The following is an 11201-nucleotide window of genomic DNA, read 5'->3' as shown; positions in this document are numbered from 1 at the left end:
TTGTGGAAGACCTTGTATTTCTCCAAATACATCTTCAAACTTTGGATGATATTTAACTTTTGGCTCTTTGCTCTTCCCTTGCTCTTCCACATTGGTTACATATAATTGAAATCATTTCCCCAAACATATTATCAATTATGTGGTTGAAACCTCCTTTATAGAAACAAGTCTTGGAATTCCTTGCATAGATCTTTGCTTTCCTCCTTCATCAAAGAAAGTAAAAGTATTATTATCACAAGCTAGGATAAAAAAATTCTTTTCCAACAAATCCATTCTAACTAGGACATCATAATATCCCAATGGAATGATTTTAAACTTTGCGAATGCATCCATTCCTTTTATATTTATGGGCTAACTCTTGACAATTTCGTTGATCATTTTCTTGGTTCAAATGACTAGCTAAACCAACCATTACCTTTTAATATTTCTTTTGATTGAATTAAATATATCCACTTATTTAGGATTATGTAACAATGAATTTCTCTTGAATCAATTAAAATAGAAGCAAGATGATTTATAATATTTATCACTTCAATAATATGGGATCGATGAGATGCCTATCGATCCTTTAGGGATACATATATTCTTGGGATATTTATTCCCATGTTTTCAGTTGTTGCAACCCATAGATGTTATCTATGGTCCTCATTTTATCATATGTGTGAGGGAAATATCAATAAAAATGATCCCCTTGACATCCACAACATTAAAGTGATTGTATTTCTATTTTCCCTGATGAGTCTTCGATTTTTTTTTCATCATGAGTTTATTGGTTTCGTTGATAGCTTTTTAGGGATATTTCTTCTAAAAGGTGGTTCTAATCCATTCTTATTTGATATAAATTTTCCTTCTTCTTATCTCTCCAACATTTTTGAAAAGTATCCTTTCCTTTGTTTCACTATTGCAAGCAGTTGCCATTGCTAGTGGTTTTAGCAAGAATATTAGGCTAATCAAATTGAATATTATACTATAAAGTGATGGAAATCCACTTGAACCTTTGAATTTTTACCTTCTACTCCTTGATGAAGCCCACATACTTCTAATCTCCAGGGATTTTATTTCATATTCTTCCATGGTCATGCTTCCCAATATGACCTCAAAGAATACCTACATATTTTTATCATAGTAGTGCTCTAAAAGTTATTGTTGCTAAAAATAATTCTTGAATTACCTCCAAGAATTTCTTCTCATCAAGATGCTTGACTTGCTTCAACTATTCCCACCAAATAAAGGATTTTCCTTGTAAGTGATATATAGCTATTCCAACTTCAAAGTTGGATAAGTATCCATGCAATTGAAAATAAATTTTGATCCCAAGAAACCAAGTCTCAGCATCATCTCCCCTTCTATTTTCATTATCAAAGGTGGGTGGCTTAAACTTCTTATTTGCACCTTGCAAACTGTCCAACTCATATATTCTCCTTTGATGTCTAAAAAGAGCACTTCTCCGTTACTCCTAGAATCATTAGATGCATATAAAATCCTAGATGAATGAATAGGTGGGTAATGATATCTATGAGTTTTTCTGGCACATCCTAATTGGCTAAGTCCTCTACATTCATTTAGCCTTGCATGAGGTCTACTTTCTTCATCATGCGACTTCATTCATTATTTGTCTTTGCAATTTATTTGCATTTACAACAACTAAGTTTTTATATACCTCTAATCCTCCCATGCACTTATTATTCTTTCATTTTTAGCCTTGTATCTTCACACTTCTTCTCTCAAAATAGTCATAGTCTACTAATTTATCTGGCTCCACTTTTCTTCCATGTCCATTAGATTTAGTATTTGAATTACCCAAACTAATGTTTAGTCTATGAGCTTGAACCTCATTATTTTAAACTCTTTTTTCTCCTCCATATCTCTAATTTTTAATATTGATTTAATCATGTTTTTATGAAACCCCTAACTCTACAAAAAATGCATAAAATTATATTCTTTTGAATGAAAAAAAATAATTATAAAATTTGGAAGTCATATACATGGTATTTATACTTTTTAAATACATTTGTAACCTTATTTTGATTTTTTGTGAATCTATGCTACCCAATCCAAAATTGAATATTGGACTCTATTCTTTATTAGCTCTCCATTTCCTACTTATATGTCCCATTTTGAGTTTTGAGTTGAAAGTTTAATGGTTGTTTAAGGTTTTTCCTATCTTTCCAAATTTTTCGTGTAATGCTATAGACTTTTTTATACTAATTCTCTAAATATTTAGATGCCTAGATTCTAACTTTGACTCCATGCATGTATTCTACAGTCCAATATATTTCATTTGATTACTCACATGCTCCAATATGAGCTTTGATCAAGTAGTTAGGGCCATTGGAAATGGATTGGTACCTTATTTATCACTCTACTTGTTTTAGGTGTAAATTTCACATCCTAGCATTATTTTTGTGAACAAAACATCACTTGGTTAATATTTTTAGGAGCTCTTTCATTAAGTAGAAAACAATGCATGTACCATTGGTACACACAATTCTTGTTGTTGGTTTCAACATCCAAAAATGTTGTTTAGGGATTCAAAAATGCCCTTGAAGTTTATGACTAAAAAATCATAATAAATGTTATATCGAATTCATAATAGAATATTGACGTTTCTTTGATACATGGGCCTAATATGGAATCTCATTCCACATGGCACCCTGTGATTGGTTCCATGTCACTTCTTCTTCCACCTTCCTGTTTCATCACCACCTAACCTTATATTTCGTTTCCTTCGCCTTCCTTTCTTTTTCCATTTACTTCACATATTTCTTCTTCCACTATCTTCTTTACTTTATTTTTCTTTTCGTTATCTTTCTTATTCTCTGATCCCACCTATGCTCGCCATTCCACCCTACACTCGTTAATGCCCCACTATCTATTGGTAACTATTCATTAGTGGAGGGGATGAGCAGATCCCATCTCCCCTTTATATCCCCTAGGTGCACAAGTTGCACCCCACATATCTAACAACAATGATAAAGCCTGCCAAAATCAATGAAGCTCGAGCATTTGATTTTGTGGAAGGTAATTTCCCTAAGCACTCTTAGAAAACAAAATCACCCTTCATCCACTTAATGGTCATCCATTTGTTTTGGGCATTGGGGAAATTTTCCAAAACCATTTCCTATAGCCCTTGAAAACCACTTTCGATTTGGCCAATTTCATTTAGGTAATGTGATATCCATGTCCAACTTGATCTTGCCATAGCATGTCCCAAATCTTTGCCTATGCCATAATTGCTTACCACATGGTAGTTGACACCCACCACCATGGAACTACCATGTCTCCTAACACTTCCCATTCATGTGGCCTCCATGTCACTTTTTCACATCACCAAGTATAAATAAATCCAAAAATCCAAAGATTCAAAATTTGTAATTGTAGTGATTCCCCCAACTCATCATTTGCACCAACATTTAACTAGGTCCCTTGCCCATGTAGCCTTGGCACTACAAAGCTAGGATGTGATACCAATATGTGATGTACTTGGGGTAATTTGGAACGTACCCATGCCAATGGCACACTCAAAAAACCAACTTTAAATCAAGAAAATATAGAAACAATGCATGATATTCAAGAACTAATGTAAATAACAAAGGAGTGCTAAATATATGCCATGTAAATGATGATAAGTATACACTGTAGTGAAAGAATGATAACCATTAAAATATACGATGAAATAAATACACAATGATCAAAGAGGAACTTATCTTTATGAAATATTTTCCAACAGATTGTAGATATAGGGGGTTCTACTCAATCAAAAGATTTGTTTCTCATTCAGTCTCTATAATATGCCATCCTTGAGCTTGGGCTATAATACCACATGAATGGGTGGCTACGTGAACTCTATCTCTAATGGGAAACCAACTCCCAATCTTTCTTTATTCATACATACACACAACAATCACAACTACATAATTGCTCAAAGCACCCCATGAAAATATACTCCTAACTCTCTTTCCCGTTTAATGTGTACAACATAAGGACAATAGCCTGCTTCTCTATAATGAAATCCCTCAAGTTATTTGGTTTCCCTTCACAAATCAAGGAAAATAATACCCCACTCTATAATGTAATCCCTCAAGCTATTCCATATCCCTCTAAGGCTCTAGTGGTATTAGCTAGGAAATACCAATGCAAAAAGCTCTTAGCCATGGACCATTTTACAAACAATTCCAATGCATATTAGCACTTTGACACCTTCTCATGCTAGAATTTATAAGTATGATCACACAACTAACAAAAATTTCACAATAATAGAATTCTTCTTATACCCATAGAAATTAGAACCATAAAATGAATAACAACAATCACATATGCACTAAAGCAACAACAATAACAACTATATAATTACTCAATTAACCCCATGAAAACATACTCTAGCTCTCTTTCCCGTTTAATGTGCATAACCCAAAGAAAAGAGTCTCCTTCTCTACCATGCAATCCCTCGAGTTATTATATTTCCCTTCATAACTCAATGAAAAAAATCCCCCTCTACAATGTAATCTCTCAAATTATTTTATATCCCTCGAAGTGCTACCAGCCAAAAAATTATCAATAAAACTCTTAGGCATGGACCATTTTACAAACTATTCCAATGCATATTACCACTTTGACGCCTTCTGAGGCTAAAATTTACGAGTATTACCCCACCATTCCAATGCCCATTACCACTCTGAGACCTTCTCGGGCTAGAATTTACCAATGTTACCCCACGACGAACCACAATCTCTCAATAATATAATTCTTCTTCTACCCCTCGAAATTAGAACCATAAAAAGAAGGGCCATAATAAAGAACGAACCCCCAACAAGGCAATAAGGTGCTCATAATGCCACATGGCTTCCGTAATAAGCTTACATATCCACCGTTTGCTCAACTTGTTCAAATGAATACGGCCGACGTAAGAGTTTTTGTGTTTCGGTACTATGCAACAAGAAAATCTAGGAACCCCTATATATATCGGTGCGTTACATGTCCTCTCAACGTCATCAATTTCTAAAGGCCTTCTAACGTCTAATCTCAGAATCTGTTTCGGGTGGATCGTATTCAAATCAAGAGCACGGTACGTGTGAGTTACAGAGGGTTGTGAGGCGCACAAGTTTGGAAAACAATGGCGAGTAAGCGTATAATGAAGGAGCTTCAGGATTTACAGAAAAATCTGCCGTCATTCTGTAGCAGCGTTGGACCCGTAGGAGATGATATATCTCACTGGCAGGCACATATTATGGGGCCAGCTGACACCCCATTTACTGGGGGAAATTTTAGGATAGACATCGAGATCCCTCGAGATTACCCGTTCAAGCCTCCCAAAGTTACTTTCCGGACAAAAGTTTATCATCCAAACATTAACTCTAACGGCAACGTCTGTCTTGAGGTTTTGAAGGAGAAATGGTGCCCTGCACATACAATTTCCCAGATACTGTTGTCAATATTCTCTCTTCTAAGTGTCCCAAACACTGAAGATCCTCTTGTCCCTGAAATTGCCCAGATTTACAATAACGATAGACGTAGTTATGAGGAGACAGCGAAGTTGTGGACACACAATTATGCCACCAATTAAATGTCAGTTTTTCCTTTCATGTTTTTTTTTTCTTTTTTCTTTTTTAGTTGGGAACTTGGTAAATTTCATCAGATTTTACAATACTATCATGAATATGTCTGGTTCTGGACTATCATGAATACTATCAGATTTTACAATACTATCATGAATATGTCTGGTTCTGGACTATCATGAATACTATCAGATTTTACAATACTATCATGAATATGTCTGGTTCTGGACTATCATGAATATGTCGAATTGAAGGTGTTTGTTGTTTTATTTATTGTGCTTAACGTTCAAATTATGAAATGTGTATTATTTTAGCTTGCTTAATCTTCAAATTGTTAAAAAGATTAGAGCATTATTTATTTTATATATTATATAATTTTTCTTTGTTGGTTAATGGCATTGATTTATGTGTGCTTTTAATTTATATATTATATTAGCCTTATAGATTAAATGGTTGTCGATAGACATCAATCTATTCACAATAAACTGAAATGTCAATAGACATCAATTTATATCACAATCATGCTCTGAGCTAAAAAGCTACAAGCTACCATCTACATTTAGGTAATTTTTCCAATGATTTGATAATGGAAGGATATTCTTGGAAATTTTCTCAATGATTTGATAATGGAAGGATATTTTTATCCACCATCTATATAGATAAGACTTAAACTATAGTTTCTCTCATGATTTGTCATTTTATCAAGTGGAACCATCACCTGTCTAATGAACTAGATATGATGCAATGGGTGATTGTGCCATTACAAAATTTGTGAGCTTGATTTGACTAGACCAACCCCCTATTTCAAAACTTCATTAGTTTTCCTCAAATTCAATTATTTGTATCCTTCGTTACTAACATCTCAGAGTTTGGCCTCTTGATGTGCATTTTCTTCAATCCCTACTCTACATTTTCATTTTCTTCACTTATCCATGGTAAATAGTTAAAACAACCCATGGAAGCTTCTAGAATAGGAAGCTTCAAAATATTTTTTTAATTTTCTTGAATTTTTGGAACTAGCACGCGTGCATAAGGGAGCAACTAGTGCTTGACAATGTTGGTGTCTAAGGGATAAACATGCACTAAATGTAGGTGACCTAGAGGGCAAGGAGTACTAGGGATAAGAACACTGACTTTGAGCAGTTTCTTGTAGAAGTTTAGACTTTGTGAAAGATTCATGCTTAGGGATTTTTGAAGGGATGATGACAACATGTTCATGAATATTGATTGATCCGGTTTGCATTCCTATTGACAAGATGTGACAAGGTATGATGCATCCTAAGTAAAGTTATGGTTAAAAGTTCTATTAATCGTGGATATAGTATCTAGCTAGAAAACCACACCCACCATAGCATTAAGTGCCTTGCTAGCATGCTAAGTTGGTACCTATCATGGACTGCTTTTATCCTTACCCAAATTTTATTATCATATATAATGATATAAATTATATACTTAATAGAAATAATGGCAAGATAAGTTAACTATTTGAAACGTACATTAAAATAAAAATAGTGTTTGTGAGTTATGAGATTTTTATTTCTAACAATATTTTCACTTGCATTTTATTTAATATGGCTTATTTATAGGGAAATGCTCTAACTATTAAGTAAGATCTAGTAAATTGTCTAAACAAAGGTAAGCATGTTCTAAAACATATGAGAAAGATGAAAAACCTTATTCAGCCATTGAAAATAATTCTAATAATAGTATGATTAAAAATTTTATATAGAAGTTGGTGCTAAAATGAATAATTCATAATTTATAATTGAAATGTAAACAATTAGATGGAAATATTGTATAGAAATGACCTCCCATCACTCTAGGTTTGAAGGTTACATGGTGGAAAATATTTCAACCCCTCCTTAGAACAAGGGTCAACGCCTTGTTATGGACCACACTATGATGAATCTTGGTGATCGTCATTGAATTACTTAAGGATGAAGTCATATTACCTACAAATCCACAACTAATACCAAATATTAAAACATTATATATAATACCATTACTCATTTGATATCCTAACATCAATAGATTATTAGTGTGGTTTTTTGGGTATCACATAGTTATGTTCCTACTTATGGGTTAGTTTTTATTCAACCACATAGATAACATGTCAATAAATTTTGAAATGGACTTGGCCTATTAACCTCAATATTAAAGGAAACGCTCCTTAGCCTACCCTCCTGATTGAAGTAAGTATTTCCCCATTGAAGGCATGAATTTGACTACGTATATTATGTATAAGAATAATATATACAAATGAAGTCCAAGAGGTTTATTAATGGCACTTCTAACTCTTAAAGGTGCTTCTAACTCTAGCAAAATGTCCCACCTTCGGCTTAAGAAAAAATGTCACAATGATGTCAAGGTTTGGCTAGCCCACTGGTTACAGAATAACGATAATACTAAAAATATTATTACTTCCAAATTTAAGAACAATTTTTGGGGTGCTAAATAATTAGAAGGAAGAAAGAAAAACTAAGATTTTTATGAAAATGTGATCAGCCAAAATATTAAAAACCAAAAGTATCTTTTTGTATTGACTATTATTAAGAAGAAAATGATTGTTTCTAAGATAAGATCCAAACCTCATGAACCTCATAGTGAATCAAGACATTGGAATGAAAGGTTATAATATTTTGAACCCAATTCTAGGGTCATCGCCTCTAGATGTGTGTTTTGGCTAAGGAAAATTGGCAAAGGCTAAGGAAAAGGAATTAAAAGGCAAAAAGGAATTTTTGGCACATTTATTTATGAAAATAAAGGAAAATAGGAGAAAATTAAGGTGAAAGGGCACAGGTTGCATGCGAGGAGGAAATTGAAGGAAAATAATGGAAAATGAAGAAAATAGAGGCATCATTAATAAAAAGGCTTTTGAGGATCAATTGGTGACCTTTTTTCAGTTCACGTTTTGGAGCTCTCTCATTATTCTCTCTCTCTCTCACTCTTAGTCACTCAGAGTTTTCTTGGAGCACTCTAGCTTTGGATCAAGGAAGGAAAAGCAGGGAAAGCAAAGGAAAGGAAGGACGAAGGATGAAGGGTAGGATCAAGTAGCTTTAGTAGGAATACTTGTAGGTAACCTTTTGCAATTCCGATTGCCTAGTTGGTTTGGACATGCATGGATTTGCATGTTGGTGTATGGTTCTCTTTTCATTTGTGGCATGATTTTGCCGGGTTATGACAATGGTTTTCAGCCTAGATTTTCCTTTTTCCAAATGCCATGGTATGTTGGGATGTTTATCTCAGTTTTGAGCTTTAGCTTGCCAGATGGATTTCAGAATCTGGGGTAGAGGTGGTCTTAAGGTCATTCGCAAAGGCCTAGGAATCCCTTGATTGGTTTTGGTGGGATACATGGTAAAGCCTGAGGGAGGAGTCTCAGTTTAATGCCTAGTGATCCTGGTTTCGATTGCGGTGAAGCTTGAGAGATTGGTCTCGGTTTAGGGCCTAGTGATTGTTGAGTCATGGAAAAGGTATGCATATGTTATTTATTTCATTATCCTTTTCTTTAGTTATATCCCTTTTATATCCAAAAGTACTAATATATCAAAGGATTATGCTAAGAATGAGGAAATTATCTTTAATCATGATTTAGCTTATGCAGGAAAAAGATGAAATGAGACAATTGTTGTTCCCTAAGCAAGATACAACGAAGAGGCAGCAAGCCCAGTGAGGAGCATGGCAGTTACAAATAAGAACAAATTGAATCATAGGATCAGCGCAAGGAGGAAAAGTTAACTGAAGTTGGAAGATTATGTGAATCCCTCAGGATCTTTTAATCCTGAGGGATCGTTTTTACTATTTATCTTTTACCTCTTTGCCATTGTAAAAGGCAACAATTGTAGTTGAGACAGGAAACTAATTGGAGAATTACTATTATATTTGTAACTTTGATCATTGACTCTCGCTGTTGAAGCCAAGTACGAACTAGCTGTAACGATTTTGCAATGATTAATATATAAAAGCAGTTGTTGTTCCTTCCCATCTACTGAAGTAATCCGGCGGTGTTCACTGGCGGCTAAGGGTGTGACCCTGGTGGATTCACTTGTTGTTCCTGTAACATGCATTTCTGATCTCCGCAATGTGATGGTTTGATTGAATTTCTACTTTCTGCAATTGTATCGCTTTATTGTTTCTTGCTTTCCAGTATTAACATAATCATTCTGCTTTGTGTAATTTGTAGTAGTGTTCTTGATTTAGTTTGTTGTTATTTCAGAGTCAATCATTCAATTACATATTCTAGTTAAGATTATCAACTGTAAAGAACATTGACTATTGTTGTCAAAGCTCTTGATTGGGATCATTTACTACTTATATTGGTTATTGATGATTGTATTCGATTTGAATTAAATCGGTTAAAAGGGGAATGAGTTATTACTACTGTATCCTTGACTGATGTTTTTTGTTACTTTGATGAATGTCTGATTTAGTTTTATTTGAGGATTGGATTATCTTTTAATTGCAATTAGAGTTTACTTGCTGCATCCATTTACTCTTGTATTTGAAAGAATTGTACTGTAATTTAGAAGCATTACGCTTTGAGTTAAATAGCCACCACATACTATGTACACTCTTGAAATAGAAAGTCTTGCCTAGATTGATAACTAATGTGAAGATAATTAGGAGTTAAATAGACACCTTTTATCACTCAACATTTTGGCGCCGTTTCTGGGGAGAGTGTAGCCATTTCTAAAAAGTAGTGTACATCTAATGCTTGTGTGTTGGGAGAGAATTGGGTAGTAAAAATGAAAGGTAAGAACCTATGTACGAAGCACGTAAAATGCCTACTCCCCTGCCTGCTTTCCAACAAAATTGTTAAGAATTTAGGGCAGAGCTAAATATTTGAATTTTCTGTATGACTAAGAAGAGAAAACCTGAAAATAATGAAATTCCCCTACCCAAACCCAACAGATATAAGGGACCGGTGACCCTTGGATGATCAACTTTCATAGACGACATTATAAAGAAAGTTGAATCTTAGCCATCAATAGGTCCTAGAAAAGTTGCTTCCAGACAACCTACTAGCTCCTGTCGGGCCACAGGCTCACCATCTATAGCCTTCACTGAGGTCCAAAGGAAAACAGAAGAGACTAAGTAGAGTTTTCAAGAAATTGAAAATTCTCGCCCAATTTCTTTACAAGAAGGGAATTCTAGTGATCTCTCTGAAGGAGGAGGAGAAACCAGGGAAACAGATGAGCTAAGATCCCCTCTGGTAATAATTCAACTAGGAACACTCAGCACCCTTGATAAATGGAGTGCCGTTAAGTTCATTCAATAAGAAGCAGGGGAAACAGAGGAGCCAAGATCCCCTCATGTAGTAGTTTAGCAAGGAACGTTCATTATTCCCGACCAGGGAAGCGCTGTTAAGCTCATTCCCATCCCTTCTAGTCATCCTAGGAATAACTCTCTAGAGATCCTAGAAGGGTATTTCCACATATTTGATAAAATGGGCAACAACCCACAAACACCTCAAACCTGCACATTACAGTATCCCATCATTGACACAACAGTCAACGCACCTATGAAATCCATCCCTCTCCAAAATATTCCTACCTTTCATGGGCTGACATCAGAGGATCCAGACGCATTCCTGTTTGAGTTTGATGTATTGTGTCGGGGGTATGATTATACCATCGATCCCCAAAAACT

At 34.7% G+C, this 11201-nt stretch overlaps 1 pseudogene; it reads left to right on the top strand.

The window, feature by feature from the left end:
• Positions 1-5113: 5113 nt before the first annotated feature.
• Positions 5114-5563, top strand: LOC149221273 (ubiquitin-conjugating enzyme E2 28 pseudogene; annotated as a pseudogene).
• Positions 5564-11201: the final 5638 nt, after the last annotated feature.

The sequence above is a fragment of the Pinus tabuliformis genome, chromosome Q (genome assembly GCF_031772625.1).
Source record: "Pinus tabuliformis cultivar Carrire ecotype Pingquan chromosome Q, CPIR1, whole genome shotgun sequence".
Classification (NCBI taxonomy): Eukaryota; Viridiplantae; Streptophyta; class Pinopsida; order Pinales; family Pinaceae; genus Pinus; species Pinus tabuliformis.
The sequence above is the reverse complement of the archived record's forward strand: the minus strand, read 5'-3'. Positions and strand labels throughout refer to the sequence as shown.